Raw genomic sequence first — 17,931 nt, 5'->3', positions numbered from 1 at the left:
GTCACCCGCTAGAGAGCAATTCAGACCAGCCGAGACAGATACGGAGGATGAAAACATAGCAAATCTGGGCACAAACACAATAATAGGCGTAACAAGCCACCCAGAAGAGAATACGAGATCAGCATTCTACGACAAACCATGTACAAGCAAAGTACCAACTGCAGAGCCAAGATACGTAGCAACATCAACCCCCAACATCCCGGCAAGGGCTTACGGAGACGAACGACTGGTAATGCAAGAGTACCCAAAAGTGGCCAAACAGGTGCGGGACTGGGGATTCAAGTTCGATGGCACGACAAAGCCACTAGAATTTTTGGAGCAGGTAGAATGGTCGGCAGACACGTACGGGCTAGAGTTAAACATGGTCCCGAGAGCGATGCCAGAACTACTGAAAGGCATGGCCCTCAAGTGGTACATCGCTAACAACAAACACTGGTCGACATGGACAGCATTTCTGGAGAGTTTCCAAGAATTTTTCCTGCCAAGAGATTATTTCCAAAAGCTAAGAGAAGAAGTCAAATGGAAGAAACAAAGGCTAGGAGAGCCATTCAAGACATACATGGTGGACTTCCAGACACTCATGAGACCACTACGATATACAGAAGAAGAGGAACTTAAACAGATATATGAAAATAGCCTACCAGACCTAAGAGCGTATGCAAGGCCATACCATTGCCAAGATCTGAGAGACCTAATGCGATTAGCAGACGAGTTCGAAGAACTGGATAGAGATCGGGAAGCACTAAGACAACAAGCACGCCAAATACGCGGGAACATGACAACAAATGTACATGATAACAGGCAGCCGTTTAGGCAACAACAACGGCCACGGTTTGCTATGGCAGAAACTCGAGAGCAACAGCAACCATACCGGCAATACACACAACAAACAGCACCAAAGCCAGCACCGAGAGGCCGCTATATAGAAAATCCAACCACGGCATGCCGCAGGTGCGGCAATCAAGGCCACTTTGCCAGAGAATGCCACAACACAAGCACACTGTTCTGCTGGGTGTGTGGAAAAATCGGAGTAAGAACATATGAATGCTGCCAACAGGGAAACGGCAACAGGCAAACCGCCGGATGAGGGAGCGGGAGCCGAGCACAAGCCAACCTCAACACTACTTGGGAAACTGCAAGACGAGGAAACACGGCTAACAGCAACGGTCTGGATAAACGGCAAATACTACATAGCCACTATAGACACGGGAGCCACAAGCAGCTTCATAAGCAAAACACTAGCAAGTCAAATAACACCAGGAGGCAACACAACAACGAGAAAACAAGTAAAACTGGCAGACGGCAGGTCGGTCATGATAAATGAATTAATTCAAGTAAACATGCGCCTTGGCAACCAAGAAACGGCAATAGAATTATTAATCTTACATGGCGTGATCGACGAGCTAGTACTTGGATGGGACTTCCTGCAGAAAATAGGCACAACACTGGAGTGCGCAGGCTTAAAAATACAAATACCATCGAAATCAAGGAACAACGGCTGGCTAGAGGAAAGAATATCAGTAGTAGTGACACAGGATACTGAACATGAGAAAATAAAAAAATTCCTGGAAGCCGAACTACCGCTATTTGATACTCTCAAAGGCACCACAACACTGGCAAAACACAAAATCACAATGAAGGATGACCAGCCAATAAAACAACGCTACTTTCCAAAAAACCCAAAGATGCAAGCCGAGATCAATAAGCAAGTGGACGAACTACTTACAAAAGGCTGCATAGAGCCATCAAGCAGCCCACACAGCGCTGCCATAGTGATGGTAAAGAAAAAGACAGGCAAATGGAGGCTGTGCGTAGACTTTCGCCAACTCAATAGCCGGTCAATCATGGTCACAGATAAGGGCATAAAAACTGACCCAGATAAAGTGGCTGCTATAGCAGAACTAAAGCCACCAACGAACGCAAAGGAGCTGAGACAAAACCTGGACAGTAGCGTCATGGTACAGGCGTTTCGTACCAGATTTTGCGGCCACAGCAAGCCCGTTGAACGAGTTACTAAAAAAAAGGCTCGAAATGGACATGGTGTACACAAAAACAAGAAGCATTTGAAGCCTTGAAGAATAAGGTAACACATGCACCAGTCCTTGCCTGCCCAGACTTTGGGAAACAGTTCGTACTGCAAACAGATGCCAGCAACTACGGACTAGGGGCAATCCTAACGCAAGCTACAAATGAAGGAGAGCAAGTGATCGCGTACGCCAGCCGGACATTGAACGGAGCAGAGAAAAATTACTCAGCAACAGAGGAGTGCCTGGCCATAGTATGGGCCATAAGGAAGCTACGCCAATACCTGGAAGGGTACAGATTTAAAATAATTAAAGATCACATGGCATTGGAATGGCTAAACTCAATTGAAAGCCCAGCAGGACGAGTCGCCAGATGGGCACTCGACCTACAACAATTTGACTTCGAAATACAATATCGAAAGGGCAAATTAAACGTGGTGGCAACTTAGCCAAAGAAACCGACACAGAGAGAAGCGACTGCAAGTGGATCAGCCAGATGTTAGCAAAAATAGAGAAAGAGCCGAGTAAATACAATGACTATACAACAAAGGATGGCCAGCTATACAGGCATATACCCCATAGAGCCGGAGACGAGGCCGTGGAATCCTGGAAACTATGTGTACCAAAACACTTGAGACACAAAGTTCTGCACGAAAACCACGACACAGCCACAGCAGGGCACACAGGAACCAGACGGACCATTGCAAGGATAGCAGGCAAATATTATTGGCCAGGGTTCTACAGGGATGTGAGAGCATATGTTCAAAAATGTGCGCAGTGCCAGCAATACAAGCCCAGCCAACAAGCAGGAGCAGGAAAAATGCTAACCCAAATCGCAGAAGAACCATGGGACACAGTGTGCGCTGACTTTGTGGGCCCACTACCAAGATCCAAACATGGAAACAACATGTTACTAGTACTCATCGACAGGTTCTCGAAGTGGACTGAGTTAATACCGCTGAGAACAGTAACAACCGCAACCCTACAGAAAGCCATTAGGGAAAGAATCCTAGCCAGATTTGGAACGCCAAGAACAATCATAACGGACAACGGAACACAATTTACAAGCAAGGCGTTTGGGAAGTTTCTGGAAGAAATGGGAATCAAACACCAAAGTACGGCGCCCTACATTCCACAAGAAAACCCAACTGAACGAGCCAACCGGACGGCGAAGACGATGATAGCGCAATTCGCCGCACATGACCAGCGGAGCTGTGATGAGGCCCTGCCAGAGATAACTCTGGCCATAAACACAAGCATCTCGGCAAGTACCGGGTATAGCCCTGCATTCATCATACAAGGCAGAGAGCCAAGGTTGCCTAACACGCTATACGACAAGACGAGCAGTCCAAGATGCAAGAGGTCTTCGAAGTGGTGAGGCGTAGCTTGGAGAAAGCAGCAACAGACCAAGCCAGATACTATAATCTGCGGAGACGGCCATGAAAGCCAAATATTGGAGATGAGGTATGGGTTAAGGTGCACCACTTATCAAAGGCAGCAGATGGATTCGCGGCTAAACTGGCTCCAAGGTATGGAGGGCCTTACGAAATAATTAGTTTCAAGTCCCCAGTTAAATGTAAAGTGCGAGATCAAAACAGAAAGCTACGCACTGCACATATATCCGACATGAAACCAAAAGAAAACACAACTAAAACCAATACATATAAAACATAGTACATACAAAACATAGCAAGCAAAAACTAAATACTAAAACCAATACATTCAAAATACAGCAAGCAAAAGCTAAAACAAACGCACAACTAAAACCAATACATACAAAACATAGCAAGCAAAAACTAAATACTAAAACCAATACATTCAAAATACAGCAAGCAAAAGCTAAAACAAACGCACAACTAAAACCAATACATATAAAACATAGCAAGCAAAACGAAAAAAAACTCACAACTAAAACCAACACATTCAAAATATAGCAAGCAAAAGCTAAATCAACGCACAATTAAAACCAATACATGCAAAACAAGCTAAAGCTAAAACACATACAGGCAAAAATAGGCGAGAACGCAAACCTATGAACAAACAAACACACACACACAAACATATGAAAGACAGAAAACGCAAGCTAACTCTCATTTAAAAGAGAGTTTGAGTGAAAGCTAACATCGTACAATGACCACATAAGGACCGTTGAAGGGATGCACATAAGCGAATTAACGGAAGAAACGCGTGATCCCACAGGTATAAAGGTCATTTGAAAATTTTAAAGAACGCGACAATGAGCTCATCAAGCAGTATCTTGGACATCATGGCCTCACCAACTCAGCGAAGAGCAGTGGCGGAAGCGAAGCGCGTCGCGGGGTGGACACCCCAGCAACCACGACGAAACGGTGTAAAGCGAAGCAGGAGCCAAGTTCGGCGGCAGCGCGGCCTAAGCCTAAATCCGACGTGAACGAATGTTCACCACGGAGTCATGGTGGAAGCAAAGCGCGTCGTCGGACGGAAACTCCTGCCATCGTGGCGCAAACCGACAGGGATTGGCTGTGCGTCATCGCGGCAGCAAAGGACAGACAACGCGTCAAGGAGGAAGAGGCACAACAAGAGCATAAACGGCGGACAATGCAGGACAGGGCTGAGTTCCCGGATATGGCAGTGCTGCTGGCAACAACGTTGATGTTGCCACCAGCAAATCCGGCTCCTGGAACCACCAACAAGCGGAGCAGCGCCAAGACGCGATCACAGGCACGGCCACAAGCAGGGAAAAAGATGCCGAGGCCCAAGACACGGGCTACGGCCGAGGAGGAAAGGATCGGCCAGAAGGACAAAAGAGGGCCTCTGTGGCGCGCCAAACAAGCAAGAGGGATGGAAAAAGGCACAGAAGGCGTGCCTGGAGCGCATGAAGAGGGTGCCCGAAATCCTGAGGGAAGAGGCGAAACTGCGGAAGAAGGCGGCCAAAGAAGAAAACGAGAAAAAAAGGAAGGCGGCGGCCAAAGAAGAGAAAGAAAGGAAAAAAGAGGCCAAGTACCATCAGCTAAGCAGCAAATTAGAGGCCACTGCAGTCTGGGTTACAGAACAAATAGCCCTGGCTCACGCAGAAGCAGCAGCCGCCACTGTAAATCCCGCGATGGCTGCAACAACAGCGACAGCAGCAAATCCCGCGGTGGCTGCGAATCCCGCGATGGCTGCAACAACGGCGACAGCAGCAAATCCCGCGGTGGCTGCAAATCCCGCGGTGGCCGCAACGATGGCCGCGACAGCTGCAAATCCCGCGGTGGCCGCAACGATGGCCGCGACAGCTGCCAGGCCAGTGTTTGTGCGGCAGACTTCCTGCCCAAATCCGGCAAGGCCACCACGCCCCGTACTGCAGCGACAGTTGTCGGCCCCGACGCCCGGCCAGCTGAAGGAGGACGAGTGGTCAGACGAAATACGGGCAAGGATCGAGAAGCAAGGTGAGCGCTGGGCCAAGAGGACGGCCACGATCGTGACGGTGGGCGCAACCAGGTACCAGAATTCCGATCTAACGCCCATGGCGTGACTGTACGCCGGTTGGCATAATAAAATAAAGAAAAAAAAACACTTATAACACTGCATTGTTTTTAAAAATAAACGTACCAGAACAAGGGGGGACACAGGGGCTCTTCCATCATTTACAGCCAAGGAAAAAAATCCAGGAGTCCAAGGAGGACTCCTCAGCACCGAGCAACAACGATGGCAACAACAAGCACCAATTGGAAAAAAAAAGAAAAAAAAAAAAAACATTGTTGTTGCCGAGAGAAAATAAGTAAACACGCTGGAATATAAAAATAAACTAGATGGCAACGCCGAACCAGGTTCGGAACGACGACTCCAGGGATCGCCAAGTTTCAACAAAACAGAGATGGCAATCCAATACAGGAGGTGGCAGCCCCATGGAAGGAGATATGGTCACCCAACGATCACCAAAGGGCGCAAAATTTGAAATTTGGCGCGGACAAGACAAATTTGAATTTGTCTTTCTTCCCGAAGAAAGGGGAGAGTGTGAGGAGCCAAATAAAGGCTCCCACAATACAGGAGTACAGTTGAGAAAATAGTCAACTGTATCATTGCAGCTAAAAACAACAACCAATTGCGTTGTTATTACGGAACAGCCAGCCAGCAACATTTACCGTTGTTGCTAGGCGCTGACCGCAGTCACACGCATTGTTGTTGTCAAACAAATGTACAGCCGTAACCAGTCAAACAGGACAACAACAAATCTAGAACAGAGGATCAAGGAAGTACCGTTAAGCCGGTATAAAAGGGCGAGCGCGAGTAGAAGCTGGGTCAGTCGATTCATGGGACTGTCCGCAACTAGACTCAGGTCAAGTAAATCAAGTCAGGGTGCAATCCGCAAACGATTTGGTGTCAATCGTAGAATCAAGAGTAATCCTGGTGTTTTCAAACCTGGTGTAATCCTGATTACTAACGAGTAAACCTAATTGTGTCACAAGCGGTGTAATCCTGTTCAAGGAGTAGTAGAGATTAAATAGTGAAGAGTAAGCCTTCGTCCAAGGTGTAATCTTAGCTAAACAACAATCCTACGCAATCCTACAGCATCTTGCCCAAAGCCCAACAGAGAGTTAGAGAGTGCGACTAACCAGCGAGTAAACCTTATTTATAAGGCGTAATCCCAGTTAGTCAATAATCTTATAAATCCTGTCAAGCCGCCAACGCCAATAAATAATAATAAATAAAATAAGTCATAGATAAGTCAGCAATTATTGTAAATTATATCATTTGAATACGTAGCCGTGAAGGCAATAATAAATATCTAAAAAATACAAACAAGGTGTTATTTATTTAAAGCAAGCGACAACAAATTTGTCGTACCGAGCCCACATTACCCGACTGAGCTGCCCTGCACAACAGTCGAGCCAAAAAGGTTCTTTACAAATGTCGTTTTAAATTTGCAATGTGAGAGCCTGATAACTTCACAACGCAAGCATTGCACTTAGACTTATTATCTTCGGCATTAAATTTAAAAAATAGTTCACTTTTTTGTTGTAATCGCGACCCATCTTGACACAAGAATTAGAACAGTCCAAACGCACCGAAAACACAAAAGCACGTGTGGTTTACAAGCAGACTGTTCATTCGCATATACACCCATACCAACGCAAAAGAATTTTATTTTCGTCGCTCGTTGCAAAGTGGTCAGCGAATGAGCAGAGCAAAAAGGAAGCACGAAATGGTTTTCGGTTGAGCACAGACCGTCAGTGCTGCCAGTTTAGCAATTTAGTTGCTATTTCTGGCAACTTTTTTTTTTAAATGCTATTAGCCACAAATCTAGCAATTTTTAATTTTTCTTTAGCAATTTTAGCAATTTTATTATAAATCTAGAAATTTTGTATTTTTCTTTACCATTTTTTTTCTTTTGCAATTTATTGCAAAAATTCCGATTAATAATGGTTCACGAAGATATCAGAACTTGTATTTAACTCAGTGGTTCGATTATATGAACAATTTGAAAGTTTTTGCCCTCTCTATTGCTGTGTTTTTGCTGTTGAGTTAAAATGCCAAAAGTTTATAAGCAAAATTTTCGAGATGCCTGGCTCCAAGATGAGGAGTTCAAGCAATGGATTCGCAAGGATTGCAGTGATTCAACAAGAGCGTATTGCAAGTCCGCAATAGGCGCAAAGCTTTTTGATATCCGCCACCACGCTGCTTCCAAAAAACACATTACTGCGATGGGCGCATTTACCCAAAAAAATAAGTTGCCTTTCGTTCGAAAGTCCACAAAAACGGAGGAGCAGGAAGCGGCACTATGCCTACACATCGCCAAACACACGGCGATTGCGATAAGTGATCATTTGTCAAAGTTGTGTGTGGAGAAGTTTTCAGCTTGCAATGCTGCTGCGAATATTAAATTGGGCAGAACGAAGTGCACCTACATTATAAAAAATGTACTGGCAGTCCATTTCAAGGACGACCTACGTGCTGACATCGGCAACGCAGCTTTTAGCCTTTTGTTGGATGAGTCCACTGACATAAGTGTGACAAAAATTCTTGGTAAGTTTTTTGTCTAAGTCTAGATTGTAATTGTAAATGTTCTTAAAATTTTAGGAGTTGCTATTAGCTACTTTAGTAAAACTAAAGGGGAGCTAGTGTCGACATTTTTAGGCCTCGAGCAAATCGAGTCTGGAGATGCTAATTCCATTACAGATGGCGTTAAAAAATTGCTAATAAAAAATAAATTAAATATTGCTAATTTGGTTGGAATTGGTACCGACAACGCTAGCGTCATGACTGGCTCAAAAAAGAGTGTGTGTCAGTTCCTTCTTTGAAACTAATGAAATGTGTATGCCATTCTATTCAACTGGCTGTAACAAAATCATGTACAAAAGTGTTACCCGACAGCCTAGAATTTCTTGTGCATGAGACTTACTCATGGTTTTCCAAAAGTTCCAGTCGACAATTGCAATATCGAAAAATATACCAATGAATAAATGATGAGCAGGTAGACATACAAACATATGTATTCACAACAAATAATCCAAAATGTGATTGTCCATTACTAATGTATAAAGAATGTATAGATATTAGGTAGCTTGCAGTTGTTGTTGGTTTGTAAAAGTTATATGTTTATGTGCTAAGATTTTCTAAGCTTAAGCTAATTGGTTTTTTTATATTTATTAAGTAAGAATCCTTTAAAAATACCGAGAGTATCTGACACAAGATGGTTGTCGATTGAAAGTGCAGTTTCCCGGATTGTGGATCAATAGACAGAGTTGCAGCTCCATTTTGAATTGGCAGCAACTTCGGAAAGGTGTCACAAGGCACATATTCTCAACGGGCTATATAAAGATGAGATAAATTATCTTTATTTGGTATTTTTAAGGCCCATATTAAAGGAAATGCAAGTCCTGAACAAAAATGTTCAAAGCCAGAGTGGAAACCCCACCCAATTACTTTCGGATGTTATAGTTGCCATTAATGCACTAAGATCAAAAATAATTCCACCTGATTGTAATATAAATATTTTAAAAGATAATTTGGAAAACGCAGCAGTGCCAAATTTATTTTTTGGCTAAGCTTTTGAAAATAAAGTTAAGGAGGCTCAATTTCAATCGCACGATATTGAAATTAGAAAAAATTGCATGGAGTTCGTAAAAGAATTAATAATCCAACACCGCGAAAGGTAATATTGTAATTTTGATTCTGGTACATATATAACAATTTTTTGTTTATTTTATTTTAGATTGCCGGAAAATATTAATATAATGGCAAAGGTCAATTTATTTTCGGTTCAAAATATGCTAAGACCATCTCATAGTAAGGACATTGTCAATGTTTTGGAATATTTTGAATGTCAAAACATTGACGCCTTAAAAATTCAAATTGATAAAATCAATTTTATAAAGTGGGAGTTTGTGGAGGACACCATTAAATTTTAGGCGGAAGTCGTGAAGTACAAAGACGCTGGCAACAACAACCCATTTAGTGGCTTAGGGGAATTTGCCCTAAAAATTCTTTCACTGCCATGGTCAAATGCTGAAGTTGAGCGTATATTCTCTCAGATGAATATCGTCAAGAGCAAATTACGCAACGCCATGAACCTAAAAACATTAAATGCGATATTGTATATAAGGTTGTTATTAATTTTTATAATTATAATTGAACATATTGAACTTTAAATATGTTAACAGGTATGGACTACAAAGACACGGAAAATGTTGCCATAATTATGCTCTACCTTATGAGTACTTAACACAAATTACTGGCAATGAGAAGTACGCTGACTTAAGTGAAGCTGATGAATTGGACAGCATTATAAGTATTCTTTAAGTAATATATTTGTTCAACATATGAAATCATGTTCCTTTTTTAATTTAAGTATTTTTATTTTATTTTGTTGTTTTTTAAATAAGTATGATTTACAGATACAGTTACAGAATTCATGTTCCTATTTAATTTAGATTTTTTTTCTTAAATACATACATATATTTGTTGAAAATGAAAATTTTAATGATTTAGCATTTTTTTTTTTAGCAATTTGCACATAATTTTTAGCAATTTTTTTTTCCAAATCTCGCAATTTTGGCTTCGGAGATTCTGGCAGCACTGCAGACCGTTCGTTCAAGAGACACTCGTGAACGGTTCGTGTCTGACTTTTTCCACAAGTGATTCGCAAAGAACTGTTATTTGGTGACTGCAAGAAACGGTCAACTGTTATTTGCGAGCTCTGATAAAAATAGCAGAACGTCATCGGCTATATTGAAAAAATAAAATATTTGGCAAAACCTAAACAAAAAATCAGCTGGACAGCCACGGATCAGCTGAGCCTATAAGCTGAGCTTTCGGTGCGATCAGCCTACCGCCACAGAAAGCTCTGTTATCGATCGTACGACCGGAGGATCTAGCCCTGGTTCTCCTTCGTCCCTGAGCGCTTTTAGCCTCTAGCCCTGGGCGTTTCCCGTCCCGGGCGCTTAGAGCTTGGAAAACATCGGAATTACCAAACATCGATGATTTAAAATTCGATGTTGGCCACCATCGATGTTCCCGATGTTTGAAATTAAGATCAACGATACATTGCGATTATGGAAGGTTAACATTGATACATCGAAATTTTAATTTTTATTTGTTTTTTTTTTTTTTAATATATATATATTATATTATTAAGTGAAGAAGCAGTACTTCAACATCATATACTATAACATCACATACATACATACTGAATTTTTTAACCTAACAGCATAGTGATGCCCTATACTGAATTTAGCCTAGCACGATATCCTCATCGTCGACCAATAGTTTTAGTAAACCCTTTCCTACGAAGTATTCTTAGGGGTCTAGCAGGTAAAAGTCTTCTTGCAAGCAAGCTGGAGTGCCTTATCAATCTGTCCGTGTATCGATTTGTATGTCGTCCAATCTGCTCCTCTACTGTGTGCAGGTTCATATCCCTGTGGAGTGTAGAGCAGCGCACATACCAGGGACAGTCGGTAATTTGTCGCAGGACACGGTACTGCAACACCTGTATGCGCTTATAGTTGGATTTGGTTGCGATCCCCCAAATCTGCACTCCATACAGCCATATCGGCATGATACAGTGCACATATATGGCTCTCTTACACCGCATTGTCATGTTGCTCCTTCTATTAATGAGCCAACGTAGCTGGATCATTCTATGCTTGCATTTTATCGCAGTGGCTTTTAAGTGCGGTCGAAAAGTAAGGCGCTTGTCCAGCGTGATGCCCAGATACTTGGCTTGCGACGGCTGCTCAAGGGTAACTGCTTCAAATTGGATTGGTGGTGTATTCATTATTAACCTCTTTAAAGTGAAACAAGGATTCGTGGTTTTCATGGGATTCACTTTTAATGTACAAATTTAAACAAATTTTCGAAATTATAACATTTTTTATTTCACAGCCCTTTCACAGGAACACTTATGTATATATATAACAACATACATATGTATATAGATAGATATGATATCGCGTTTGAAGTTGAAAAAATAAAAAACCGAATATTAATGTTATCCACTGTACATAGAACGTACATACATACATATATGTACGGTGTTTGCGCGCCAAAAAAAATTTTCTGGCTTTCAGGTTATGATCTTTTTTTTTGGTTGGTTGCTTCATATAAATATCTTACCCAGAAGATATTTGTCCATAACTGCGATTACTTTCGCCTCCTACACCACCACAGCATTAAAAAGCGCTCCTGTACGCAATAAAAAATTAAAAATTAAGATTGACATGGAGAAGAACAGAATGTCGCCAAGTTGCTTTTATAGAGTTTATAGAGAAGGTAAGAAAGCATATCAAAGCATCGATGTTTTCAAATTAAGCATCGATGAAATCGGAGTCAACATCGATGTTGAAAATACAACATCGATGATTGAAAATTCTCTGATACATCGATATATCGTCCAGGCTCTACTGGCGCTCTCTTTTTCCTCAGGCATTGTGCAGACCGGACGTGTGACAAGCTATAACACCAACTTAAATCTACTTACATTTCTTTAATCCTTCGAAAAAATGTAGTAAAAACAACGAATCTCCCTTGAGTTTCCGATTGACTAACCGCCTGCGCCTAACGTTCCAGAAAAAATCTTGATCCCGCCTCTGCTCGGCCAATCGTAACCTAGCACCGGGACACGCAGAGATTTTGTATGTCGGCAAAAAGCTAATTTGCGCTCCAGTATTTTAAAAATCCTTGCAACGTTGCAAGAGCAATTAAGACTTTGAATAAGAAAATGCTCTTGAGATTGAGTGTGGTAACCACTCATGGCTTATAAATTAATACAATCACTTATTATAACAATTACCAAAGTCGTTTTTTTTTGGCACAAAGTGTACAAAGAATTCTAGGGACTTGAAATTTGGTATGAACTTTATTACTTTTATTTTTTTTTTAACCACGCCTTCAAATCTTCATCTGATCATGAGAAAAATCATACTTGATTTGTTGGTTATATATACAAATGTTATGCTAGAGACTTGAATTTTAACAGGCATTTTAGTTAGACTAAAATATATGTTTGCGATTAATTAACACGATTGATTATTTGAACATAAGAAACTAATTTTATTTTCTGTTGTAGACTGTCACGTATTGTGAGTTCTGCTGTGAATTAGGTCGCTCATTAGAGGTGCAGTGTTGTCAGAATTTAAGAAACAACATAAGCTAAATTGAGGAGAAAAATAAGCTAGAATAAGCTAGATTCTAAATTTGCTTCAAAAGTCCTGTAAACACATACACATAAAACAGCTAACGCGTCACAGCTCGTTTTCACTGTAGCGTCAGCACGACGCCACCGCTGCGTCGGCAGCGACGTTTGAATGGCGCGTCAAGCACGTGCACCCCGCTGTCTATATTAAAATTGAAATATTAATAATTAAGTAGTTATTTATCCGATCGTTTGAAATCGGTCGAAAACATAACTAGGCAATTGTAATTTATTCCAGATTTCTGTACTGCCTTATATATCTGTTTTTCGATTTGCGGGGGAGGGGGAGAAATAAAGAAATAAATAATAAAAGCGTAGTGTCCTGGATATAGGAAGCACCTACATACCAAATTTGGTTGCTCTAGCTCTTATAGTTGCTGAGCAACACGCACTCATACAGACGGACATGGCTTATCGCCTCAGTCGTCGAGCTGATTAAGAATATATATACTTTATGGGGTCTGTCACGCCTCCTTCTCCTGTTACATACATTTGAGCACATAATACCCTTTTTCCATTTTTTACAAAAATGTCAGTGTATAAAAAAAAAAAACGTCGCACAGTTGAGATTTGAAGTTGAAATTCATGAAATTACGAAATGACGAATAGTAAAAGTAACAAAAAAAAAGGTCAGCGCAAATTTCATTCAATTATGAAGGCAATTGACCATTGGGCATAGTAAACCATGAAGCTTTGAAAAAGGCTGTATTTCCCGCTAGCCGCTAGTTTATAATTTGTCCCGCTATAGCGGGCTAAAGGCTAAAATGGCAACGCTGTAGATGTGTTGAAATATCGATGCCAATATTGACACATCGAATATCCGTGATTTTTCAATATCGATATGTTGTGAAATATCGCGATTTATCGTAATCAACATTGTGCGTGGTGAAACTATATAATTTATAGAAAATTTATTGAGTATTTATAAAATTTTATGTGCTTTCTATGTTAGTATTTTTATTAATTTTCTGTAGGTCGGTGTTGGTGGCTGCTAACAAGAGGCAGATAAAGTTTGAACATGTCACATTACATATGTATGTGTATTTTTTTTTTATATTCACTGTTATATACAGTGGATCACAGCTTATTTCAACCAGCACCGTATAAAAAGTTTAGACATCAATAAAATCGAAACTAAATCAGATATTAAAATAATTTAAGCGCAAGGTGTTAATCTGATGTTTTAACTTATTAAAATTTTGGTTCATTAATTTTTTAAATATTTTTCAATATTTTATAATAGCTAAATACTAAAAAAAACAACCAAAAACAACAATGTCACAGCTTATTTCAACCACATGCTTTGCAGCTGAGAAAAGATCCGTTATCTTGCGATGCAACGGTAGTAGCTTTTTCTATGCTTTAGTGACTAAAGTTTAGTCATTATTTTCGTAGTCCGTCAAAAACACTTTGGCGGCAAATATAAGTGTACATCTTGCACATTTAGTGTACTACGCGCGATGGGACCACGTACCACTATTGAGCAGAGAGAACTTGTTCTCAAACATTTTCAAAGATTGGAGCGATGGTTCGACTCAGCGATTTAACAGTCCAGAGCATTATTTACAGATATTTTCGAGAGAACGGAACGCATGATAAGGGTCGGAATGCTCCTAAAAAAATTTTTAATTCGACGGACGAGCGCCATATTGTTCCGAAAATCCGGGCTAATCCAAAACTGGCCAATGAAGTTGAGGCTGAGTTGAGCAAGGCATGCCACCCAGAAACAATCCGTCGTGTGCTTCGGGAACATGACTTTAATGGTAGGATACCGCGCAAGAAGCCGTTTATAAACAACAAAAATAGGAAGTGTCGCCAAAAGTTTGCCAAGTAGCACTTGAGCAAGGATCTGGACTTCTATAATACAGTAATATTCTCTGACGAGACAAAATTTAATATTTTTGGGTCAGTTGGACCCTAACGTGTATGGCGTAAGCCAAATACAGAGCTAGCAGCAAAAAATTTAAGGGCTACTGTAAAGCAAGGCGGTGGCAGCATTATGGTATGGGCCTGTATGTCGGCAGCCGTAATCGGAAATTTTGAGTTCATTGAGACGACAATGGACAAAATTAAATATATGGTAATATTGGAGTCAAGGTGCCGAGAATCTTGGTATAAGGAACATCTTCAGATTTTACCAAGACAACGATCCGGTGGGCATTGTGCAGACCTGGCTGATCTGGCACTGTCCGCATGTAATGAAGCCACCAGTCCAGTCACCGGACCTGAACGTTATTGAAAATTTGTGTTCTATATTGGATACAAATATCCGAAAACGAATATCAAACAAAGCGGACCTAAAAAATGCATTGGTTAAAGAGTGGGCCAAGATTACGCCACAGGTGACACAAAAGTTGGTCGAATCCATGCCAAAATGGCTTAAAATGGTGATTGAGCAAAAGGGTGGTCATACCAAATATTAATTTTAGTTGCTAAATAATAAAAGAAGTAGTTTTAATAATGCAAAATGTTAAGTGGTTGAAATAAGCTGTGACATTGTTTTTGGTTGTTTTTTTTAGTTTTAAGCCAAAATTTAAGCAAAATTTTAATAAGTTAAAACATCAGATTAACACCTTGCGTTTAAATTATTTTAATATCTCATTTAGTTTCGATTTTATTGATGTCCAAACTTTTTATATATACTGGTTAAAATAAGCTGTTATCCACTGTAGCTTTTAAGGATGTAAGTTAATAAACATACCATTAAGTGACTTAGTTAGTTATTAGTGTTAGTTAATTAAGTACTATTGAGTACTCATATATTGAATGATCTATGAATGTACTCAGTCGCAGCATTGCTACCTGCGACTGATTTTTAATAAGATTTAAATATTTGGACAACTTTATTATTAGAAGAAAATGAAAATTAGTTCTGCTGTGTCATTGGAAGTTAATAGACCAACTCACCTTTAGTCGTAAATAGATTAATAAATTTAAACTGCGGCAGACGGCCGCAGTTTTATGTTTTACAAACATAAAACAACTTAAATAATCTAATTAATTGGCGCCTAACGCAAAAATTTAAAGAAACAAAAAACTTTAATAAAATAAATTAGTGCTGCAGCGTGCAATCTATCTGGACAGCGAAGACTGCGGGGTGGAGAACGAAGCTACACTGGAGGATAGTTCGGAAAATCATAGAGCATCTTAGAAAAATCATGTAAAAAGGATCCTCTTCCATTAAAAAAAAAACAATATCCATAATTTAAACATGATTAAAATTTATAAAAAGTAATCTGTTTAAACGGTATTGAGAGCATCGATTGGCATAGAGATTGCTGACAAGCTGATTTTTCGTTAATATTTAAAAAAAAATGTTTCTGCAAAAGCGCACAATAAGCCAAAACTGCGTAAAATAAAATAAAATTGTTGTAGGAGGGGCCCACAAAACCCTCGTTCTCACAGTACAGAGCCGTGATTCCAGCGAATCAGAGTCATGCGGTGAAACATGCGGCCCAGAAACATGGACGCTGAACAGCTAAGGACTGTAATACATGCAGCCATCAGCGAGCTGCGGCGGCGCCCTAACCGAGCAAGCCGCTGTTAATCAACAAAGGGAACAAAGTTGGTTGCTGCACGTATGCGAACGTGCAAACGTATGCGACAATAGAAATAAATAATCAAGTACGCTGTGACGAGCCGCTTGACGCGTGATCCATCACAGCCCCATTTCGTGAGCAACTTTAATCTATGCGGCATTACATCTAACTCCACCACAGTTTTGGTTTCAGTATGATTGATCAGTATGATCCATCATATCTTGTAACTTCACTTTGGCTGAGACATCAGTGATCTCGCAAGGAGAAGGTACAGCTGCTTTTTTTGGCGATTGCTAAGTTTTTATATGTAGGAAGGATATGTACATTTTTTCCTCTTGGCGAATTACGCAGAACGTTGTATTTTTCCCTGGACAGCCCCAAGTCAAGGAAAAGCGCAAGAGATTCCTCATTGGTGTATTGAAGTATATTTGCCTCTGGTGGAGTTAGTATACTATTCTTAATTCGCTCCAGTCTTTTTGGGCTCGCTTGCGAAATTACTGAGACTATATTGCCCTTTACCCGCTCTTGATCTTTGTTATATTTTATTGTTAAAGCCACGGACATTTGCTCCGAGGAAAGAGTTTCAGTGGCTTCCATCAGCTTTTTTTTTTTAGTAAAATCGGAGCAGTCTTCCACACACAACTCCGGCCGGCCTCTTGTCAATGCACTGTCTTTGAATTGTGCAAAATTAAATGTGGTTTGAAGCCAATTATTGTATTTGTTTAAGAATCTGTCACGATTCCTGTAGATAGCATTCCAGTTGAACTTTATTTTTCTATAAATGCGCAACAAATCGTTTCATACAACTTGAAGTTAGCACATTGAACATGATCCCTTATAGCAGAAAGAAACACGTCAGTGCCTTTGCTACAAGGAAAATATTAAAAAGTTCATTGTACGTTAGCTTCATACTGATAAGAATTTACAATTTCACTTTCACTGAGAGGCACTTGCTATTTCACTTTAAATCGGTAATTTAAACTTCTAATTAGCTCAAGCTTATTTGCGCACTTACTAAAACCACTTGGGAATTATAGCAGTGATTAACTCTAAGCTTGAACACGAGCTCAATGGTTGTAAATCATAACGGTACTAAACATTAACAACAAAGCATTAAAACAAACATACAACGTAATTAGAGTATGCCAATTGCACGCAAAACAGTGCGCGTTGAATCGTTAAAATGTAGTTCATAGTGCGTCAAACTGAGAGTTTTTTTCTGTGCTTAATCACTAAGCAAGAAATATATAGAGGCGTCAAACAGCAAAAAGTGCTATCAACCAAACGACTGAGCCTGGAACCCCAGTGCAGCCGAACGGAATGTCTAGAACCCCAGATTGCGTTCGGCTGTTTCGAGTTCGATGCGTTCGTTCGAAAGCAAGCGCACAACAAGAAATCTGTTTTCAGTCGCAGATCGACTGCGTTAAGATTGAGCACGGACGCGTTTCTACGCGCTGTGCTCTCGTTTCTCAGTATGTGTGTATATGTGTACAAGCGCTCGCACGTTTGTGTGCGTATGCAAAAGACACTGTTGCCGCTGTTCTTGTTGTTTTGATCTGGGATGCTGCGGCCATAGCAAGTGGTCGCCGCGACGGCTCATTTGCTTATGACGTCATGACAATGTGACAAGTGCGCGCGAGACAAGTGATTTCGGTTAGATCGATTGATTATTTTCAGATTGAAAATTAATTTTATTTTCGACCGACTTTTTAATGCC

General features: G+C 40.6%; 1 long non-coding RNA gene across 1 annotated transcript; it reads left to right on the top strand.

The window, feature by feature from the left end:
• The first annotated feature begins 8,272 nt into the window (after nt 1-8,272).
• Nucleotides 8,273-9,797, top strand: LOC108595536. Its single transcript, XR_004458789.1, has 3 exons — nt 8,273-9,138; nt 9,199-9,588; nt 9,647-9,797. It is a non-coding gene; the product is annotated as an uncharacterized LOC108595536 (long non-coding RNA).
• The last annotated feature ends 8,134 nt before the right edge of the window (nt 9,798-17,931 follow it).

The sequence above is a fragment of the Drosophila busckii genome, chromosome 2R (assembly GCF_011750605.1).
Source record: "Drosophila busckii strain San Diego stock center, stock number 13000-0081.31 chromosome 2R, ASM1175060v1, whole genome shotgun sequence".
NCBI lineage: Eukaryota > Metazoa > Arthropoda > Insecta > Diptera > Drosophilidae > Drosophila > Drosophila busckii.
This window is presented reverse-complemented; position numbering and strand designations above follow the sequence as displayed.